Raw genomic sequence first — 24,368 nt, forward strand, 5'->3', positions numbered from 1 at the left:
TGTTTGCATGTACAATATACCTACGCGAACGTCAGTTAGATGTCACGCGTACTCCTGCTTTTTTATCAGGTGAAATTTTTGAAAGCAAAGAATTTTGCTTTGTATTTTTTGATGATCGCTCTAGCGCATTACTGTGTACTCTTTTTAACCCCCGACCAAAAAAAAGGGGTGTTATAAGTTTGACGTGTGTATCTGTGTATCGGTGTATCTGTGTATCTGTGTATCTGTCTGTGGCATCGTAGCTCCTAAACTAATGAACCGATTTTAATTTAGTTTTTTTTGTTTGAAAGGTGGCTTGATCGAGAGTGTTCTTAGCTATAATCCAAAAAAATCGGTTCAGCCGTTTGAAAGTTATCAGCTTTTTCTAATTACCTAATTACTATAATCTTCACTTGTCGGGGGTGTTATAAATTTTTAATTTACACTTGTAAACTAAAGGCTTCTATTTCTGAACTTAATTGAATGCAACCCAGTTGGGAAAATGAACTTATGTTAGTTACCTTAGTATCTCCGACTTAAAAGCTTCATTTTTTTGACCTACCTAGCAGACTCGATCGCCTTTTTTTCGTGAGGAATATCCATCGTGGATACCACCGGCAGACCTCACGAGTTCCATCTCACAGCTGACGATGGAGCACAAGGGATTGGCAACTCCTCAATACTTTGCCAGCGGGTGTCCACCTAAGCATACCCTCCACTGGGACACTACGTACCCCCAAACATAGTTAACATGCAGGAACCACAGCACGCGAACTACCTTAGGACCATACTGTGAGCGACGGACCGTGTCTATCATCCACAGATTCTCTTGGAGGTCAGGATTCCTTCTCAAAATCCGGGTCCTACCTACTTAGGTAAATATTGGCACCGTGCGTAACTTTGGAAATAGATTTCTAAATGCACTCAAATTTTATTTATCGTCATCATCATTATCATCACGTCGTCTTCTCATTTTGATTTTTGATAGGTAGTATCAGTTACTCTTGTATTTGAATCTTCAGCCCAGTGTGCCCCTACCTACCCGTTGCCAGCCGAACATAGTTGAATGCCCTTTGATAAATGGATAATCCGAAATCCAGGCACCACAGTCTACTTATAGCATTGTAAGCGTTCATAACTCTACAATGGAAACAATAAACGCCTTCAAAGCGTTCAAATTAATTACGTTATTAATCAGAAGCTGATATTTGATACAGTAACATCCGTCACTGTCGCGGCTTGATGCTGGAAAGAGATTGATATCCAAAATAGGTATAGCTGTGACAGCCTACTGGTTAGGACGTCTGCCTCCTAATGGGAGGTCGTTGGTTCGTTCCCGGACACGCACCTCTAACTTTTGTGTGCATTTTAAGAAATTAAATACCTATCACTCTCTTTAACAGTGAATAAAAACATCGTGACGAACCTCCTCCTCCTGCATGCCTGAGAGTTCTATACGTTTTCAAAGGCGTGTGAAGTCTGCCAATCCGCACTTGGCCAGCGTGGTGGGCAATGGCCAAACTATTCTCATGCTGAGAGGCGTCCCGTGCTCCGTAGTGAGCTAGCAATGGGTTGATCGTGATGATGATGATGATACTGTAGGTAAGTAGGTATTTGTCACGATCAATGTCTACAAGAATCTTCATAACTAATCTAACTTGACGTGACCTAACCTCCCTGGCGTAGTGGTGAGCGTGAGGTCTTATAAACGGAAGGTTCCGGATTCGATTCCCGGTTAGGGCTGGTCTGGTCTGGACTCTGGTGGTAGATGGTCGTCTGTTGCCACTTTATCCGTAAAGTCGTGCTTCATGCTAGTGACGGTCCCAAAGGACTGCTTGTGAAGCCCAGGCGCTACATCTTTTTTTATACCTACCAAACTTTACATCTTAATTATCATCGTCATCATCATGATCAACCCATCGCCATCCCACTACTGAGCACGGGTCTCCTCTCAGAATAAGAAGGGTTAAGGCTACGCTGGCCAAGTGTCGCTTGGCAGACTTCACACATTTTTTGAGAACTCTCAAGCATGCAGGTCTCCTCGCGATGTTTTCCTTCACCGTTATAGTGGTTAAAGCAAGTGGTATTTAATTGATTAAATTGAATCACACATAATTTTAAAAAGTTAGAGTAGCGTGCCTGGGATCGAACCCCGGATCCTCCGACTAACTATAAGTAGGCTATTTCAGCTACACTTCGCTTATTTTTTGGTATTTTCGAGAAAATTATCAAAACAAATGCTGAAGCATTACCTGATATTCCGGAAAGGAAGAAAATCCATTTAAATGTAAATAAAACGTATCCGAATCGTATTGTCTGTTGTACAGAGCACTATAGCAATAGACGGAGTTCTCTTGAAACGTTTTTTTTTTAAAAAAAGGGATTTATAATTATCCAAGCTATGTACCTGCTCTTTTTTAACAGTTTTTTGTTTTAGTGGTTACAGAAGTAGTATAATATATCTTTTAATGAGTCGATGTAAAAACAAAAGTTGTACAACTTCAGTCAATCAGGAAAAGGAATCAGGAAATGAAGGGGTGTTTTAATGGAAAACTGTTTTTTTTTTTTTTTTTTTTCAAATAAGTACTTATTTTCTATCGTCATTACTCTATCCCTGTATCGTGGAAGTAACCCGTCATTACAATACTCTATGTGGTAGACATTCGGATATCTACGGAAGGCAAATCTCCAAGGACCGATTTACTTAACATCGTTTACAAACTTTATGATATTTGAACATAGCGTTTATATAATTTTCTTTTTTTCTATTTTATTTCTTTCTTTTCTTTTTTAAAACTGAATTTACTTACTGGATTAAATTCTTCTTATGTCTGGAATTCAGTGCACTCCCAAAAGGTAAAGAAGAAACTGAAAAGAAAGAAGAGGTAAGAAGGAAAAGAAGAAACTGAGTTATGCTCAAATAGCTCAACTTATTTTTTTTTTTACTTTATATATAACGCAGACCTTTATATTCGATTTTATTGTATTTAGTGCGATTTTTTTTATATTCGTGATTTCTTATACAAATTTTCGCTTTTTAACAAGATTATCTGCTGAGTTTCTTGCCAGCAAGACTCAATAGAATCTGCTTACACAAAAAAGCAGCTGCTTCTGTTTGCTTCTGCAGTAAATGTATACGAAAATAAATAAATACAATTTAATTTGATTTCATGTCAAAATTATAGCTATACTTAGCTACTCTCAATCAAAGTCAAAATTTAATAGCTATACTTAGCTACTCTCAATCAAAGTCAAAATTTAGTACCTATGTTCGAGTGCAAATTATTATTATTACGCTCCGGTCAATTTTGCACATCCATAAGTACAATGAATTACCGCGCAGCAATTATCGGGAATGTACAAACATGACGTTAATTTACAAACCACTATTATACTGTTTGTGCTTTCAAATTCAAATTCAAAATGTTTTTATTCAATTAGACTTTTACAAGTTCTTTCGAATCGTCAAAAGCATCTACCACTGGTTCGGAATGCCTTTCCTACCGAGAAGAACCAGCAAGAAACTCGGCGGTTGCTCTTTTCAAAGATTTGATATACAATATTATGCCATGTATAAAAGCAATTGAAGTCCTGCGCATTGCTGGAGCGAATCGAAGTTCAAATCCACGCTTTTTTATCATTTACATAATCTTCGATAGTATAATATGCTTTTCTCAAGAGCATATTTTTAATAGATTTTTTGAACCTGTGTAAAGGCAAGTCCAAAATTGACTGAGGAATTTTGTTATAGAAGATTATACCCATTCCCACAAATGACTTTTGGACCTTCCTGAGACGGAGCGTAGGAGTCGCAAGCCTGTTACGGTGTCTAGTCAGCCTGTTGTGTAGATCGCCAACCTTCTTGTAACTAAGAATATTTTGTCTTACAAAAATTATGTTGTTGTAAATATATTGAGAGGCTACGGTAAGGATACCTATTTCCTTAAATTTTTCTCGAAGTGAATCGCGTGGTTTTAAGTTATAAATTGCGCGTATTGCCCTTTTTTGTAATACAAAAATTCTCCCAATATCTGCCGCTCTACCCCATATTAAGATTCCATAAGACATAATACTATGAAAATAAGCAAAATATACTATCTTTGCGGTCTCCACGTCAGTTAATTGTCGAATCTTTCTAACCGCGTAAGCAGCAGAGCTTAGTTTGCCAGCAAGAGTTGATATATGGGTGCCCCATTGCAGCTTCGCATCTAAGGTTATCCCCAAAAATGTAGTAGTCTCTTCTATTTTCAAAATATCATTATTTATCCTTAAATTAATGTTACTTGTGTTCTTGGTATTGGGCAGTGCGAATTCAATACACTTAGTTTTTTTTGCATTTAAAAGTAGATTATTTACAGTAAACCAGTGAGTTACCTGAGATATGGCACCATTTATATCGTCAAAATTGTCCTTATTTCTATCGACTTTAAAAATCAAAGACGTATCGTCAGCAAATAGTACGATATCGCAAATATTTTGGACTACATATGGTAAATCGTTTATGTATACTAAGAACATGAAAGGACCTAGAATAGAGCCTTGAGGAACACCCATTAGTGAGGCTGATCCGGATGACTTCACATCATTCACACATACTGTTTGAATACGATCACTAAGATAGGACGCAATGAGACCAAGCGCAGTGTCTTTGATTCCATAGTGGCTCAATTTAACTAAAAGAGTCTCGTGCTCAACGCAATCAAATGCCTTGGATAAATCACAGAAAATACCAATGGCATTCTGTGACCCCTCCCACGCATTGAATATATGCTTTAACAGCATTGCGGCCGCGTCGGTTGTTGATCGACCTTTAGTGAAGCCATACTGTTCAGAATGGAGTAGCTTATTAAAATTGAAATGCTGAAGCAGTTGGTTGAGCATGATTTTCTCAAATATCTTGCTCAGTGTTGGCAAAATTGAAATTGGCCTGTAATTGTTTGGGTCATTTTTGCTACCCGATTTAAAAAGTGGTATCAATTTACTACATTTCATGAGATCTGGAAAAGCGCCTGTATCCACAGACTCATTAAAAATTAAGGCTAGATATGGCGCAATAATATCAATAATATTGTTAATTATTTTTACTGATATTCCCCACAGATCTCCGGTTTTTTTGCTTTGTAAAGATTTGAACACTTTAACAATGTCATATGGAGTAACGTATTCAAACCTAAACAACACACCGCATTCAGTGACATTGGCCCTGAGAAGATCATAGGCTTCTGTTGGTGAAGAGCTAAGGGAACTAGTAGTGATGACTGGAATGTTCTGGAAAAAATTCTCAAATGTATTTGCAATTTCAATATTGGAGTCAATAATACGGTTATTAATTTTTAGCTCCAATTTATTGTTATGCACTTTTTGTTTCCCAGTTTCATCCGTGATGATATCCCAAGCTGCTTTAATTTTATTATCAGAATTAATAATTTTTTGCTTTATGCAGAGTGACTTTGCTTGTATGCAAACCTTTTTGAATAATTTTGAATAATTTTTTACATATTCAACAAATGTGGGAGTGTAGTTATATTGTTTTTCTGCATACAAGTCGAACAACTTATTTCTACTTTTATAGATGCCAACAGTAGCCCAGTCACTAAATTTAAGATTTTTAAACAGTTTTTTTTCTACAATTTTAAAGGTAGAATTAAATTGAGAGTTTATGAGATCAAAAAAAGCATTATAGTGTTCATCCGGACCACCCTGAGTAAAGTCAAGTTTAGGTAAAGCAGTTAAAACCTTTAGTTTGAACTGCTCTACCTTTTTAGTGGTTACTGGCCTATACTTTATTAACTTTGTTATGTCTTGATTATCACTGGGAACAGATATCATTTGTCCACAGTGATCGGATCTTAGATTCGTCATGATCGATTTTGCGACAATCTTACAGTCACAGAAAATGTTATCTATACAAGTGGCTGAATTTGCAGTTATCCGTGTTGGTTCATTGAAAATTTTCTGTAAATTAAAGCTTTTAAATAAATTGAGTAATCTGTCAGTAAAAGAAGTGTGAAGCAAAATATCAATATTGAAGTCTCCACAAACTAATATCTTTTTTGATGACCTACATATCCGCCTCAAGGCCTCTTCCATAACGTCCTCAAACAGAACAAAGTCACCTGAGGGGGGTCGGTACACGCAGACGACAATATAGCGCTCCAGCTCAACACAGGACAGCTCAATAGTGCGTTCCAATGAAAGATTAACAATGTCTTTCCGTTCTTTATAATTGATATTGTTGCGGGTTAATATTAAAGACCCTCCGCGTATAGCTTTCTTTCTAGAGAACGCACTTGACAATTGATAATGTTTTTTTTTCAATACAAATTGTATGATTAGTAGCGAAATCATTGACCCACCATGCAGTGTTAAACTTAGTTGATGAACTCGCTAACACAGTTGGGCGGTTTGAATAGTTCCTAATAAAAAGCCCTGATTTACAGAAAATCGGTCAAGCGTGAATCGGACTCCCACACGCAGGGTTCCATACAATTAGGTATACCAGAAATGACACTTTTTATTTTATTTTCAATTTTCATGCCGGTCATTTTCAAATTTTTATTATTTGTTGTTAAAGCGGCAATAGAAATAAACATTCTGTGAAGATTTCAACTCTGTACCTACAGCCCACTGAGAGACGGACGGACGCACGGACAGCAGAGGCTTTACTAACGGAACCCTATTACTATAGGGTTCCGTTGGCACCACAGGTTGGCACCCATCCGGTACGGAACCCCTGGGTATAGCATAATGGTAAGACAACCCATCGTAAGAACGACGTCGTAGCTTGGTTCAGAAAACTAATGCTGGGCATAGGTCTCTTTTAGACATTTTCATACGCGACTCGTTGCATGTTGTGTGTCCACTGAGTGGATCTTAGAAAACTGCACTTTTAGGTACGAGGTCGCCATTCTAGTACCTTGCGACTATGCTTGGGACCCCGACGCCTATCGTTTTTAGTACTAATGCTCATTCCTACTTGAGCTTCGCAACCCGTTTAGCTATGCGAGTTACTTAGGTACTTTATACTGATCTCCTCATTTCTGATTTGACCACATAGAGAAACTCCAACCCTAGAGCCTATTTCCATTGCCCACCGAGTGACTCTAAGCTTTCTTGTGAGGTCCTAAAAACATCAATTTCAATCAAAAAACACTTGTTACATTTTAGGTTATGTACTTAGTACTAAATGTACCTACCTACTTACTTACAATGTAATTCAAACAGCAGAGCTTTACTTAATAGAGGAGAATAATTTAGAAGTGTATTTTCAGGCAATTACCTACTGTCGCGAAGGCTTTTACAGTTCACTTCGCTTAGTCCTAACGATAATACTGACGATTATTTTACTAGCGCTAAAGAAGTAATTACGTGGGACGTTTATCTAGTCTACAGAATATAAAATGTACCTATTTACTTTAGAAAATAATGTCCTACTTTCTTGTTCTCTGGATGCCTAATTTTTCTTGAAGACCAGAGAGAGAAGAGAAAGAGAGAGCCAGCGCGTGCCAGAAGTTCTTTATTTTATAAAAGCTGAAAGTGTATCTACGTGTTGTCCTCAACACAGGAAGGAACGATCAGCGACTATGAAAGAATCAAACTTTAAGGGGGGTAGGGGCTAAATGTATGGCAATGCATGACGTGATTTCTAATACTATTTACATTTTTATTACCTGTTATCTCCCAAAGCCACCATGATCCAGACTTCGTACCTAGTCGCTGATCGTTCCTCTCTGTGTTGGAGATGATACGCAGAAATACTTTCAGCTTTTATAAAATTCCTAACGAAGGTCTGGCACGCGCTGGCTCTAAGTCCAGAATACTTAGATAATATCGAGACAGTTTCAAGTTTCGTGCTAAATAAGCTCTGAGGCGAAAACGTATCGGACGCGGCTGACGGACGCGGCTGAAGGCCACGACTTATCTTAGACTAGCTGATGCCCACGACTTCGTTCGCGTGGATGTAGGTTTTTTAAAATTCCCGTGGGAACTCTTTGATTTTCCGAGATTTTTATCTCGGAAAATCAAAGAGTTCCTATGTAATCCAGGGTATAATCTATCTCCATTCTAAACTTCAGCCCAATCCGACCAGCAGTTTTTGCGTGAAGGAGTAACAAACATACACACACACACACATACAAACTTTCTCCTTTATAATATTAGTGTGATATCTGGATAATACATAGTACATAGAACTGTGCAAAATATCGGACGTAACCTTGAGCGCTAGGACGTCCGAGGGATATCTCGCATGCCAAGTCCCAAACGACTGTGCAGTATGCATACTCAGTTGCGACTGTTAGTCACGGCTTACGGACGCATCCAATAGTTAATTCCAGATAAAATCTAGGTATAACGTTTTGATATTAATTTACTAATAGGTATTTTAAAATATAACATAAAATAACCGCAATTTAACATTTAATAAATACGCATCGATGATTATATTGTTTCTGAATCAGTGAACCGTGCAAATTTTATATTATTACGAGGGGTTTGATTATAATGTAGCCACACTGGTTTACAGCAAAAATAATGGTTAGTGCCTAAGTATTACACAGAATTCAAAATAAGTACGTATAGAAATGGTATAAGAGCATGAACCGGTTGCCGCGTAGCCTAGATAATGCCCAGGACTCCGGTTTGATCTAGGTTTCTAAAAGTCACGTGGGAACTATTGAACTTGCCGGAATAAAAAGTACCCTATGTCATTCAACAAATTTACAACTAAGTAAGTATATCCAATATCCATGCAAAAAATCAAGTCGGCCATTGCTGTGTGTGTGTGTAAGTTAAACCAACAAATAACACAACTTCGATTTACACACAGGGCAGTAATGGTGTGGTAATGGAATGATGATAAGCTGTTAATGGATTTAAACACATCACCTACCGCACCAAAAATCCAATGGAATAGTTACGGGATTACTTAATAGTTTCCCTTTTTGATCAAACAAATATATTATGAAAATCGTTGCGCTTGTGTGAGTCTGTGAATATTACTTTATTATTACTAAGACTATTATTTTATTATTACTAAGATCTGATCGAAATTTTAGTTCACTTAGTCGAGTCGTATAAGAAATGTCGTAACCATGCAGGAAAACTCCTACCATTATATTTAAATAATTAAAAGGGGCCATAACTCTCAGTAATGAGGCATATTATTGTAAATTGAACACTTGAAAAGAGCAACCGCCGAGTTTCTTGGAACTTCTTTTTTCTTTCTTCTCGGTAGGAACGGCATTCCGAACCAATGGTAGATTATTTTGACAATTCAAAAGCACTTGTAAAAGTTTTATTGAATAAAAATATTTTAAATACGATGCTGAGAGAGAGAAAGTTTGCACGATCCTAGTCCTTATATCATAATCTATACCTACTAAGTGATACTTTAGAATTTAATCTATTTAAGTAATTCTAAGAAATTTTTGTGAGAAACTTTTGCTTGAGTATCAAGTTTTAACAAGATCAATTTTATTAAGAGTCGCGAAACGTACCTACCTAGCCCCTACTATAATTTTGTCCTCACTTAATAAATTGCGAACATTTATAACTTTATTCTTACGTAGAAAGGCTTGTCATCCACGACATTGCTTGCTAAGCTAATAAAAATGTTCAAGTTACGGTCACACCTGCGCATCACCTCGCGTTGCAGGAGCGTTTATGACACTAATCTATACTTACGTACGGATTTTTTTTCGACATAATAAGTCTTAAATTGATGAAATTTAAAAGCACCACGCTAGAACCTTTATTATTTTAATGAAAATCCCGTCAAAATCGGTTCAGCCGTTCCGAAGATTAGCCCGTTCAAACAGACAGACGGACAGACAGACAGACAAAATTTTTAAAAACGTGTGATTCAGTTATGGTATCGTTCAAATAGCCTTAAATGAGCTTAATATGTGGTAGTTATTTCGAAATTACAGACAGACATTCCAATTTTATTTATTAGTATAGATAAGCACGCCGCCGTCACAGTATAAAAAGAGACACAGTAGCCTGACGTCTTTGATCTCGTGGTAAATGACGACCATGACGTCTCTGCCATACTTATTATAGGTCCCGGAATTACTGGGGTCATCTTGGGTCGCTCCCTTACCGCACGCTTGCTGTTTAGATGGCTTCGTCGAACCTCTGTAGGTAATAACATAGGTACTATCCTTACTCTGTGCCGGGGTAGGTCAATGAGGCCCTAATTCACGCATGCCAAGCACCCAACCATGATTTAGATAGTGTGACCCTCCAAATGACCCTACAACCCTTAAGGCTGTGAATAATGAGTTAATGACGCCTTGTGAATGAGGAAATTAACTATACTACAAGGCTTGATAGTTTTACTATTTCTATCTCTAAGTAGGTATAGTAGCAAGTAGCAAACCCTTGTGCCATGAATATTTTTATATTTTTTTTACCATTAAATTTACTGGGTTTTGTAAATCAGTTGGAGTGAAATATATGGAAACTCTTTGATTTTCCAAAGAGTACTCAAGTCTTTAACTGAGTATACCCATGCAAAAATCACATCAAACCGTTGCTCCGTATAGCGACGTGATTGAAGGACAAACCATTAAACATTTTTCTTTCATATTTATAATATTAAGTTGTGATATTATTATTATAGTAAGTATAGAACCGCCAAGCGAATAAGCGTTCCCGTATGATGCTGTGTAGAAACCAAAAGTAGTATGGGTTTAATGAAAACTGCCATACCCGTTCTAGGTTAGCCCGCTTCCACCTTAGACTGCATCATCACTTACCACCAGGTGAGATTACAGTCAAGGGCTAACTTGTATCTGATTAAATAAATAAAATGTATATCTACAATACCTCCAGGGATTCAAAACAAGGAAGCAGCCATGTTGCCGGGGCATGACAAGAGTAGTAAATGTACAACTACCAAACAAGTACGGTTCAAGCGACTCTCTATTGAGTTTGTTGTCGAGAGAATTCAATTTATCCGGACGTTTTATTATGTGAACAACATGTTGTTTTTAACTTCAAAAGGGAAAATATTACCTACTAGAGATAAAAACATCAAACAAAAAACCATTCCAATAAAAATTTTTGGAAAGATTTTGGTATAGACGATCGCAATTTGCGTTCAAACTTCAAATCTGTTCAGTAGTTAACCGGCAAAACTAAAAAATACTAATAATAATGCTTCCGATTAAAATTTTTAAAATACGTTTAGTATAATAGAAATCGTCCAATTACAGTGGATATTATTATATTGAGTAACCTATAGATTTAATTGCAATACCTCCTACAAAGTCAAAGAAGTTTTTCTTCACCCACGATTACACAGATGTGTCATTGCGTAGTAACAAGCTCACGCTTCTTTACCATTTCTATACCTATTTTGGATTCTGTGTACTTTCATTGTACTTACACAAAAAGCTGCCTCTTTTTCATTTTTATGGTTTCGCACACCTGGGAACTCATATCGTATACAAGTTTTAACATTAATTATAGTATTTTTGTTCACTTTGCTAGAAAATTAATGCATATTTACGTGAAATATAGAGAAAATAAAACCAGCAATAGGTACGCTTTACAGATTACGTTAATATTATATACACGGACTATTTTGCGGTAGTAACTAAGTATGTACCAACTAAATAAGAGTATAGTTGATATAATAATAAGTAGGTACTTCTTCTATAGTTAAAGGTGGATTTAACTTCTTTAAAAATCCAGTATAAAAATATTTGAATCTCAAATTCATCGCCTCTTCACACTGAATATGATGAATCGATGCCATTCCTCCGTGCACCCGAAATCGACATTGAGAAATGGTTATGCCACGGCCATTATGCGTCTAATGGGTTTAGCAGCTTGGATGGCAAAAACTTGTAGGTTACATAGCGCAAGTGTGGGTTCGATTAGTGTGGATAGGCATCAATTCATACTGGCTGCAGATGCCAAAGATTTCTTTAGGAAATATTCAGTAAAAACATTAAACTAGAATTAGTATTTATAGAAGGGATTTTTCACAACAAGGTCTCTATTTTGTTCCAAGGTCTTTTTTTACCTACAGAATAAAGTCTAAATAATAAAATTAATACCTTTCAACTTATAATGAAACTGGAACGGGGCGATTCATTAAATCTATACCTAGTACCTACTTACTATATACATATACATCTACGTAACTATATGTAGGAAATAGGTGCGTTAAATAAAAATACCAAAGTATTTTGAAAATTTCAATTAATCGAAATCATTGCCATCAATAGTATTAATTAACGATACTTATAATATGTAGAGCCCAAAACAATATTTTTTTATAATAATAATTAAATAATATATTGATCGTTTGAGGTAGGAAATGAAAATAAATGGTGTCAATGTTAACTTCATAAAAGTCAGTCAAGTGCGAGTCTGAAGGGTTCCGTACCATCACACATGAAATAACACTTTGAATTTTTTCTCTCCTTTTTCATTTTGAAATTTCTATTATTTGGTGTTATAATAGCAATAGATATACACATTCTGTGAACATTTCAACTTTCTATCTATTACGGTTCACAAGATACAGCGCGCTGACAGACAGACGGACGGACGGATAGTGGAGGCTTAGTAATAAGTCAACTTAGTTTTCACTTAAAATGTGTCTCCCTAAGTGTTACCTACTTATCTCGTGAAAAATTGCTAAGGCTACCCAAGTGAAGCCCAAGGGGGTATCTCATCTAGTTATTAATAAAGTCCAATTAGACCACGTCTAGCGTCCTCTAGACGTATAATATAACAGGCCATTATTAAACTTTGATTGCGTCATTTCACTTCAGGGATCTTCCTAATATGTAATACCACAACTAATGATAGGTTACTTTGATGACTAGTCCCTCACTTTGATCGCCTATTAATGTGTATGGTTACAGATCGATAGATATAATCGCCTGCATACCACGTTAGTCAGTGGCAACGTGCAGGGGACATAGTTTGAAAAAAACCGGTCAAGTGTGAGTCAGACTCGCGCACTGAGGGTTCCGTACTCGGGTATTATTTCCAACATTGTGCACGATAAATCAAAAACTATTAAACATAAAAATAAATAAAAATCGGTTTTAGAATGTACAGGTAAAGCCCTTTCATATGATGCCCCACTTGGTATAGTTATCTTATTTTGAAAATTGAAACACATTTTAATTTTTTTTTAAATGATGTAACCACAAATTCGCAGTTTTCAGATTTATTCCGGTACTCGTGCTATAAGACCTACCTACCTGCCAAATTTCATGATTCTAGGTCAACGGGAAGTACCCTATAGGTTTCTTGACAGACACGACGGACAGACGGACAGACAGACAGAAAGCAAAGTGATCGTTTATAGGATCACTTTGATCCGTTTTTCCTTTTGAGGTAGGTACGGAACCCTAAAAAAACCGGTCAAGTGCGAGTCGGACTCGCACACAAGGGTTCTATACCATCGTACAAAATATACCTACCTAACACCTTTCAAATTCAAATTCAAAATATTTTTATTCAATTAGACTTTTACTAATACTTTTGCATCGTCAAGAGCATCTACCACTGGTTCGGAATGCCTTTCCTACCGAGTACCTTTATGTAGAACCTGCAAATTAATAGCGGCCTGCACCATCTATATGTGATGTAGTGAATTAAATTTTTCGTGAACACATTTTGATTTATTTTTTTGTATGATATAACCATACATTCACGGTTTTCGAATTTATTCCTTTATTTGTGTGGGCATCTATCGGTTGATCTGGTTGATAATGATAAAATAGTATATTTCATTACAAGTGCGGAAAGGCTGTCATTGCAAAGAGTTCCGACAAATGTCTACCCGAGCCGAGGCGTAGCTGAAGGCGAGGGTTGACAGTCGGAACGAGTTGCAATGACGGTTCCGCACGTGTACTGAACGACTATTTTTAATACAGTTGCGAAATAATGAAGCAATTTAATATAATAATAAAAACACAATAAACTCAACTAACTTAATTTAATTTAAAACAACTTTATTGTTAATAGATATAAAAAACTAGGGTCGAAATCACTCATTTTGTGCAACCAACAACTAAACTCGCAAAGAAAATTTCTGAAAAATGGCGCCAACCGTAGAATATAAGCAGAGTTTTTTTTTTCTTCACCCATTCTGGTAGGCAAAGGGAACTATGCCATACAGCTAAGTCTTCAGTAGAAGTTTTTAATTGATATGAAATGAAAATGAAATTTAATGAGATGAAATGAAATGAAACCTAACCAAACTCATTCAATCAAATCATTAAATCTGATATTGAAACAAAATAGTAGCTTCTTTTTAGAAATATACGTATTTGCATGAATCCTAAATTTTTTTTTAGTAAAAACTTCATGGTTTGTTTTTCTTTTTAATAGACATTATTTTGACAGTTGGGAAAGAAAAAGCACGAGTGCGGGAAAGGTAAAGAAAAAGCACGAGTATGTAATAGCCCACATCCCGAACGCTATACGTCCCTGCAATACGCCACTTTTTGAGCAACTGTATTAAAAACGTATTTTCTTTTCTAGTATATATTTTTAACCAGGGAGAAAAACAGAGGAATCGTTTGTACGGTTTAAACGCCACCCGTATCTTTCGACTTGGCTTTGTTCCGGAAGGAATACCGAAAGGCAGCCTTTCAGTAGGGCATTGAACAATCCTATAGGGAAGTAATTGGTTAATTAGGTTAACTTTGCCCGCTTCGCCTTTGTGGGCAAAGCTTCGGACGGAGTGCACTCGCCCCATGTAATCTTTCATTTCAGCTTTTCAGCTAATATTTCAGCACACTATTTGTTCTATCTATCTATTTGTTGTTTCTATCTATTTGTTCTTTATGTTTTTTTTGTGTGACCAAAATGTATCTTAATTTAATGTAACATATTGCATGCTTATAAGCAGAATTTGGCTGTACCTTTTTATCTTTGTAACATCTCCACTGTTTACCCAAATTCGCAATAAAGAAATTTGATTTGATTTGATTTGATTTGATTATCCTATACTGAAAATGGATATCGATTTCAATCAAACATTGCCTTGTATATATATCTATCTCTTATTCTATCCGATTCGGAAAATGTAAACCGATTGATCGCCATGATAGGCGTTCGATTGAGCATTCCAGTATAACCGCACTTAGGAATCGATTCGGTGTATAACTGTATAGTATAGTGAATTACCATATCCTTTCCAGATTAGAGCACTTAGATCTTAGCTAGTTAGTTAGTTAGTTAGTTTTTCCCGCAAGCTTGTTGATGTCGTCGTATACCTGCCTACTTGCTTTTCCTACGAAAAAATGTAACAAAGTTTTTCCGCAAGTGTCCAACTGAATCCTCGTCCAAGATGCGGCGAACCGACAAATAGCCGCTCTCATTATGTCAGCCCAGCCTCAGAGCTTGATGTTCTTACTAACTGTGGTGTGGAGCTTTCTCATCATTTCAAAGATCGGTGCCGGCTAGAAATGGTCAATTTTCCGCATCGCGTCTTTTATATGATGCAAAAAATATGCGTGCCCTTAACTTGGCATTTTTAAGTAATCGCATATTGACCGCACCAAATGAACCAAAATGGAAAAGTTTTGCATAGGGGTGCGGTTTGAAAAATTTGTTCTTTCTGAGAGCTTCTGTAGTTGAATATACATAACTTAAACTCATAACTACTTAACACGGAATAGTCCCTCTCCCGTGCGAAGCCAGGGCAGGTCACTAGTCATATTTAAAGCTCTGGTAAGCAACGTCAATACAGTAAGGTCCCCACAGTTGAAAAGACGTCCGCACTCAAGCCGGGAGTGGCATAAATAATGAGGCTGTACCGGGTTTACTTTCCGGTCATGAAGCTGAAAAAACATAAACACATTGCTTAGTAGAGAATAATTTGATAAATATATTTATAGGGCGAGTAAATTTATTACAGAATTTTACTCAGAAGTCTCAACAAAATACCTGAATTTTCCACCCATAATAATTGACTTAATCGCTCGCATCGTAAGGGTATTTTGTTTAAAAGAAAAATAAAAGCTATACATTGGAATACCTAATCAGAAGTTTTCAATACAAACATTGTTGTTTGTTTAATCAGCTTCGGAAAAAATAATAAATGTAAGTTCTTTTTCCCGAAGCAACGTCGATGCATTAAAGCTGCCACAACATAAAGACGTCCGCACTCAAGGCGGGAGTGGCATGAATAATGAGGCTGGGTTTACTTTCCGGCCATGAAGCTGAGGGAACATAAACAAATTGCTTAATAGAGCATAGCGGAAGAGTTTTATAGGGTGAGAGTTCGTTCAGATCTCAATAAAATACAGGAATTTGCCAGCCATAAATGACTTAGGTAAGCCGTTTATTTCTTCGTAGGTACTCGATCTAGCATCACACAGGTACCATTATGTTTTGAACAAAAATAAATTATAACCAAGTGTCCTAATATAAAAATTGCTGTTTATACAATTAACTTCGGGAAAAATCGAACACTCTAACAGACGCCCGCTTTTAAGGCAAGATCGACACGAATAGTGAGGCTCTGCGTGTTTATTTTCCGGTCATGAAGCTGTAGGAATGTAAATCTAATCTAACGTATGTAATGTAATCTAATCTAATGTAATCTGTGTATCTGTCAGTGGCATCGTAGCTCCTAAACTAATGAACTGATTTTAATTTAGTTTTTTTTGTTTGAAAGGTGACTTGATCGAGAGTGTTCTTAGCTATAATCGAAGAAAATCGGTTCAGCTGTTTGAAAGTTATCAGCTCTTTTCTAGTTTTCTTATAGAGGTTTTTGAGTCGGGGGGTTTTTAAATTTTGAGTTATTGACCGTACTTGTTATTATGTCCAATGTCCATTTCAGTGATTCAAAACTATTCAGATGATAAGAAGCATCTATCAGAAAACGAATTGTATAATGTACTAGTGACTTTCAAACTAGTAAATCCCTGCGTCGAGACGCATATAACAACCATTAGTAAACGTAGAAACGGGCCACACGCTCATTTGTCTTACCGCCAGATTAATATACAGCAGTTAACCTCACGCTTTGCACGTTTGTCGCCTCGGAGTAGGTAATGCGAAAGTAGGTAGGTATTTAATTTTACATTACTCCAACCTCACCTCATAAGACCGTGATTGAGTAGACACAAACTGAAAAAGTTATGAGATTTTCATCCCGCTCATAGCACGGATGCAATTTACTAGAAAATTAAGAAAATGAAAAGTAAATTATCTACTGAGATTTTCATACAATCCCACGATTCTGGTGGTAATTTCCAAAAAGGGGGAGAAAAGACTTTTTTGTATAATAATTAATTTATCAAAAATCAACAAACATCCATTATCACAATCATTCGTTATTGGCTGATTGGAATTTTGACTGATTGATTTGATTTTAAAACAAAGATTGTATGACTCCCTTTCCATCACATTAAAATGGATTTAATGACCGCCAAGACATAAGAAGGGCAATAAACTGATGTAACGGAAAACTTGAGCTTGAAGTTCGTCTCATCAATCACCGCGCAAATCCTTAAAGTTGCTCCATTGTGGTTGAACCGCGAGATTACACGCCTTATTATTGTTGGCAGGCTTTTCAGCCTCGAGTAATCTTAATAAATTATTATTATAGACAAAGTTCATATCAATGTCAGCGAATATCTCGTGGAAGGCTTCGGCCGTGGCTAGTTACCACCCCTACCGGCAAAGCCGTGCCGCCAAGCGATTTAGCGTTCTAAATCCGTCTAAAACAAATCATGGGTATGATTTTTTTATGAAACTGTCATAGCCCTTCCAACTATTCCGCCTCTATTTAGACTGCATCGTCACTTACCAACGGGTGAGATCGCAGTCAATAGCTAACTTGTATCAAAATTTAAAAAAAAAACGTTTCACCGCCATACGATAATTCAAAAAATATATATTTCCAAATAGACCGCGTGGGAATCGAATTATTCTACTTTCACTCTTCTTTTTTCTTTTCTCTTTCCACTCACACACTTGTCTTGCTAGTCCATACTTCTCCACAACTTCTGTCCGTACTCCTGCCACTCCTTTTCATTGAACAGCATGCGCACTACGCTATGTATCATAGTTCGCTTTTTAAAATAATTACTTAAATATTTGCCTATATACTTATACAATTCTTTGTTGTTATAATAATATATCACACTAATATTATAAAGGAGAAAGTTTGTATGTGTGTGTGTGTGTGTGTGTGTGTGTGTGTGTGTGTGTGTGTGTGTATGTTTGTTACTCCTTCACGCAAAAACTACTGGACGGATTGGGCTGAAATTTAGAATGGAGATAGATTATACCCTGGATTAGCACATAGGCTACTTTTTATCCCGGAAAATCAAAGAGTTCCCACGGGAATTTTAAAAAACCTACATCCACGCGAACGAAGTCGCGGGCATCAGCTAGTCTAGTATAAACTTGCAAGCAGTTTACCTACTTAATTAATTATCACCATCTGACTATCAAAAATTGTACCATAGTAATTTGATTTGATAATTTGATTAAAAGATTTGATTTTGACTTGCGCCACATTTTCAATTTAATTGTATGTAGGTGGTTAAAGTGGTTAAAGGCATTGTTGATTGTTATCTGGCTTCTCATATTATGTGTAGTTCCCACAAAATGAATAAAAGCAAGTGGTTTCATTGCGATGTGGGATTCATTAAATCGTATTAAAATTATATCGGTGCAAGAATAATGCTATTGTGGTAAAATATTAACGTTTGAACGTGCTCATCTCATTGTTTGTATTCCCCTCGTTCCCGGTCGAGTCGGTGAGAAATTGTTGCAATATCTGATATAAATGGTTAATACAATAGTGGTTTATTTCTCGACACGTTTGTCTTTTATTTTGCAAAAGGGTAGGTATAAATTTTATTATTATTTAAATGTACAACTTTACACTTTCTACAGTTATATAGTGTCGAGCGGTGATAGTGGTTAGAACGTTGGAATCGTATTTGGAGGGTCGAGGGTTCTATTTCAGACACACGTAACTCTAACTTTTTGGATCTACGTGCGTTTTGAACAATTAAATATCATTTGCTTTAACGGTGAAGAAAACTGCGTGTCTGAGAGTCTTCCATAATGTTTTTAAATGTGTGCAGTCTGCCAATTCATATTTTGCAAGCGTGGCTATGGTGGACTATGGTTATAACCCTTCTCATTCTGAGAGAAGACCCAATGCCCTGTGCTCAATAGTGGGCCAGCGAGAAGACCAGGTTAATTAGTTATTATTATTGGTTAATTCTAAAAAAATTGTGCGTTGTATTCGGTGGTCAGTTATCTGCCCGCCATTTTGAAATTCTATAAAATATAAACATTCACATCCTTTGTGTTAAAATAATGGCATTTCCTGCATTGTTCCCGTTCAGAACAATTAGCTGATTCGACACAATTTTATTGATCAAAGGTTCAAATTGTGCAGCCATGCGAAATTGACAATTAATCGACGTGTGTGAGGTGCCACGTAATTGGTGGCATTGTTAAGTCACTGTCTCCATAGTGTGATGGCTAGATTATTCTGCCGCGGATGATGAAGTCCTTGGTTCGATTCGTGAGAGAGCCAAAAAAGGTCGTCATTATCATCATCATCATCTTATCATCATCTTTAACCGATAGACGTGGACGTGGACATAGGTCTCTTGCATGGACTTACATACGCCTTGGTCTTGCGCCGCAGACTCTCCCTGCGACTCGTTTCATGTCGTCCGTCCACCTAGTATGAGGGGTCTTCCAACACTACGCTTTCCTCTGCAAGATCGCCATTCGAGAAATTTGGGATTTGGGACCTGTCTGTCTGTCTGCTACATTTTCGCGGCCCAACAGTTTAACTGATTCTGACAAAATTTGGTACAGGGTTAGCTTATATCCCGGGAACGGATATAGGCAACATTTTATCCCGGAAAATCAAAGAGTTCCCACGGGATTTTTAAATCCTTTTAAAACCTAAATCGTCGCGGGCATCCTCTAGTACTAAATAAAGTTTTCGTTTACTTATTTCACTGAGTTCTTATAAATTATTCTATTCGTAAATACGGTCATAGCGGTTTTCAAGCAATTTCAGAAGTAGACTTTGCAATAAAACTTCAAGCATTATCCATAATTACTTTTTAAAGAGCATTTTCGTGGATGTAGAAATGGAATGAGAATGGTTTAATTCATGATACGAAAGAAATTCAGTGAAAACTTTTTATGTTTCATGAACTTTTCTTTTGAACTCATGTTTTAGACTTGTAAATAAGTATGTCTACAAATAAATAAATATATATAGCTGTCTGTTATATTTTCACAGCTCTGCCGCTGAACAGATCAGAATAAGTACACCTTGTAGCCGAACACAGTATAATTTGTATTCTGAGAAACCGAAAAGTTCCCATGGGTTTTAAACCTTATTAACAGTTTACCATGAATACGTAGTAGCATAGTAACATAGGAACCCGTTTTCTTTACCACTAACTAGCCTATCACCGCTGGGGTTTTTTTAGATAGATTCGAAGATATCCCCTTCCTACCAGTATAATTTTTAGTTAGATAGTCAATATTCTGTAAAAAGTTCTGATGATATAAGAGGAACGACTAAAAAATTAATCTCGACGATTTATTACAATAGTGAAGCAAAAGAGGCAAAAGATAGCAGCGAAGGAAGCTGTCCCGGCGGACCGGATGAGGTTCTTATAAAACGTTCAGAATTCAGACGTCTATCAGTCTATCCTACAGGATGGGACCGTCTATAACTTGAAATATAGACGTGTATCGTCATGTAACGTTTGAAACAGACGTAAGTACTCCACTTTGGTGTTTTACCTTTGAACATCTCTTTTTTTTCAAGCTTTGGCTAGCGCTTGGCTGCAATTAGGCCTGCTTGTAAGTGATGATGCAGCCAGATGGAGCGCCTCCTTCTACCTCTTCATACGGCCATCCCCACTATGAAAACCAGCAGATTATTATTTTTCCGTTATCAGAAACACGTGGGGCGTATAGCGCTCGAATATTTCTTTGTGATTGGTTTTTTTTTACATTTTTGAAACCTGTACATATTATGCTCTCCGCACCAGTGGAAGGGCATACATCATATTGTAATCTTTTTTCTTTTTAGCATCTAATCTGCACAATCCAATAGGTGCCCACGACGGGTCGTTCCCACTAGTTCAACTGATTAGTTCAACCGTTGAACTAGACGACGCTTGAGTAAATGCCTATTTAGCCTCTTGGGCTCCCCTACTATTTACCTTTAAATCAGCTAAGGAAAAATTGATAATAGGTCTTTTCCTACACAATATAAAATCATGCATATATTGTCTAAAACGGAGATTTACCGTTTAGCTAGTGAGGCTCATTACGCACTGCATCCGATCCGAATCCGAGGAAATTCAGATCTAGCAAACTAGGGTCGAATCCATAAATAATATCGATTTTACAATGTGTTCGCTTTGACGGATATTGCTTGTTTGGATTAGAATCGGGCCCAGTGCGGAAGCTTTCCTGCAAGAATACTGTTGTTAATTCGGTCCGTATAATGCTCCAAATGGGAGATATTCTCGGCTCCGGAATTCGAAATTTAGATTTAGTATAAACTCCTCATACAAACGAGAATCGAGTTTCAAGAACTCTCGAATTTGGATCGGATGCAGTGCGTACAGAGAATAAATTGAAATGTACATATAATACAGTAGTACAATATGACAATACTGTCCCAAATTGCATGTTGCTTACTTGGCGCAGCAGTAAGGAACCGATAAGCAAGTTCTGCTAACATTCGCACTTCAAGATATGTTGCGAACTTAGTATTCCTCTGTAGTCTATACTACCCCGTCTATAGATTACTCTAGGGTGAACAAAAGACTACCGACTCCACAATGAACCGTGTAATGTTACTTGGCACAATGAGCCAACTTTAACATCACTATGAAATTATATTAAAGCATTTTCCTTTCTTAATATTTCTTCTGGGTTTAGGCGGGAGATTGATTAGCTCTACCATGGCTCAGCCTCTTATATTATTCTAGATTACTTCTTTACTTTTTCAATATTTTCTCCTTAAAAACGGATAATATTTATATGGGTAGGTAAACATAATGACCGATCACGCTCATACAACAAATTAGTATTCGCTCCACGAACGTCGAAAAGTGAAAACGCAAAAAAACTTTCCTACAAGCACTAATTAAACATTTCTACGCGTACGGGACTTTTGTTATACCATGTACCTACTCATACCATACAGCCGTACTAAATATTACTACCAATATGAATGTATGTCTGTCTTCTTCTGTCCATTTTTCTCGTTTTCATATCCCATCTGTTTAACCGATTTTGACGAAATTGGGTAGTTACAGAGATAGCTCGCATTCTGAGATGGACATAGGCTAATTTTTGTCCTGAAAAATCAAAGAATTACCACGGTTTTTTTTTTAAACCTAAAACCACGTCGATGAAGGTATTTGGTGTAGAGATAGCTTGCATCCCGTGGACGGACAGATATAGGTTGGCTATTTTTATCTCGGAATATCAAGAAGTTTTTAATAAAAATTAAATTAAAAATTTAAAAAACCCCCGACACATAAACCTCTAAAAAGTAAAAAAATAATAGGTAAGTATGTATGGGCCCTTTAAGAATAGTATAAATAGTAAAGTTTTTATCCAAGCGCTCGTTGCGCCAGGGGACCGCTACCTATCATAAACTATGAATGTCATCTGTTGTAGAAAGAATAGTCTTTAGCGGTCCCCCGACGCAACGAACGCTTGGATAAAAACTTTACTATTTATACTATTCTTAAAGGGCCCATACATACTTACCTATTATTTTTTTACTTTTTAGAGGTTTATGTGTCGGGGGTTTTTTAAATTTTTAATTTAATTTTTATTTCACGCTTTTTAAACTTTTATTCATAAATTACCGTTTATTTGTGCCATTCTAAAACCCAATATAAATCCAATAAGGCAGCTAATATCTCTTCAAAAGTAACATCAATGTTATGTTAATTATACGTTCCATGAAATATTTTTGACCGACATCACTAAATCAAGAATTATCTGAATGACTCACATAGTTTAACATGACCAAAACGAAATATCTGTTTCTAACATGTCGTTGCTTTAAAAATGTACCCATTTTACGTAGTCGTATAATAGTTCGCTTTTCAAGATATACCTACGATTAAATTGAAATCGACTTTCACCCGATGATATAAGGAATAAAGTGGCTTGTATTTAATTTTGTTTGTTATTGCATGTCAAATTTTTATTTGACATAACTTTCAAAAACCGGTCAAGTGCGAGTCTGCCTCACACATGAAGAGTTCCGTACAAGTTTTTTTTATGTAATGACAATTCAGTTGTCGGATTTTTCTCTTTACTTGGGCCACAGGAGTAGAGTGCTTGGGCTATAAGATATTGCTACCTGCCTTTCATGATTCTTCGTAAACGGGAAGTACCCAATTTATTAGTTTTGATTCACTTGAAAGATGACACACAGACAGACAACGAAGTGGTGAAGGAAAACACCGTCAGGAAACCTGCATGCTTGAGAGTTGGCCATAATGCTCCCTCAAAGGTGCGTGAGGTGTGCCAATACGTGCTTGGCCAGTGTGGTAGCTTCTCATTCTGAGAGGAGACTTGTGCTCAGTAGTGAGCCGGCGATGGGTTGATCCTGATGATGATGAATTTTAAACGTATTTTGTCAAAGTAAATAAGCTGAGTTCAAGCAGATAAAATAAAAAGAAGGTGCGCCTAATGCATCATCCAAACCTGCGCGACAAAGCGACTACGATGCGGGAACCTCAGCCGCGCAGAGGGTTATCGCCTCCTACGACATTTAATGGTGCCATGCACACCTATGCGACTACAACATCTTTTTTTTCTACAGATACCTACTGAACCCTAAAAATAGTTTGAGTATGGTTTGGGACCTGGGTTTGGGTTGATTGTTCGTGGCCTTTGGTTGACTGTTGGATATTATAATTGAATTGATGTTTTCTCGTTTAACTGTGATTATAATATTTTATAAATTAGAAACTCCGCGCCTACGATCCAAAGTATCGGAGTTTACCAAAACATTATTTTCAAATAAATAATTATGTATCTAGGCAACGTCCATCTTGACAGCTTGACATTTGCCAATTGACATAATATTATGAACCTCTGTTACAATAGTGAAAGATCCCAGGGCCACCAGCCGTCACGTATTTTCTGACGAAGGAAATGTGGACGATTGAGTAGTGTTAGTATGTACTAAGAACGCATGCCTACAGACCTGCTAGCTTGCTTAGACGGCCAATTTTCAGGTACCAGGTAATCAAGGTACATAAAAACATTACTTACCTCACGTAAATTCTCCAATTTTTTTAATTTTTAGCTGTTTTTTTTAATATTAATAATTAATTGACATAAGTAAACTATAAGAGAGT

At 36.8% G+C, this 24,368-nt stretch overlaps 2 long non-coding RNA genes across 2 annotated transcripts; one reads left to right on the forward strand and one right to left on the reverse strand.

The window, feature by feature from the left end:
* The first annotated feature begins 1,252 nt into the window (after positions 1–1,252).
* On the forward strand, positions 1,253–23,469 carry LOC123879790. Its single transcript, XR_006799075.1, has 3 exons — positions 1,253–1,338; positions 4,618–4,623; positions 23,451–23,469. It is a non-coding gene; the product is annotated as an uncharacterized LOC123879790 (long non-coding RNA).
* Positions 9,975–21,250, reverse strand: LOC123879784. Its single transcript, XR_006799074.1, has 3 exons — positions 21,238–21,250; positions 12,097–12,103; positions 9,975–10,116 (listed from the first exon to the last, which is right to left on the reverse strand). It is a non-coding gene; the product is annotated as an uncharacterized LOC123879784 (long non-coding RNA).
* Positions 23,470–24,368: the final 899 nt, after the last annotated feature.

The sequence above is a fragment of the Maniola jurtina genome, chromosome 3 (genome assembly GCF_905333055.1).
Source record: "Maniola jurtina chromosome 3, ilManJurt1.1, whole genome shotgun sequence".
NCBI lineage: Eukaryota > Metazoa > Arthropoda > Insecta > Lepidoptera > Nymphalidae > Maniola > Maniola jurtina.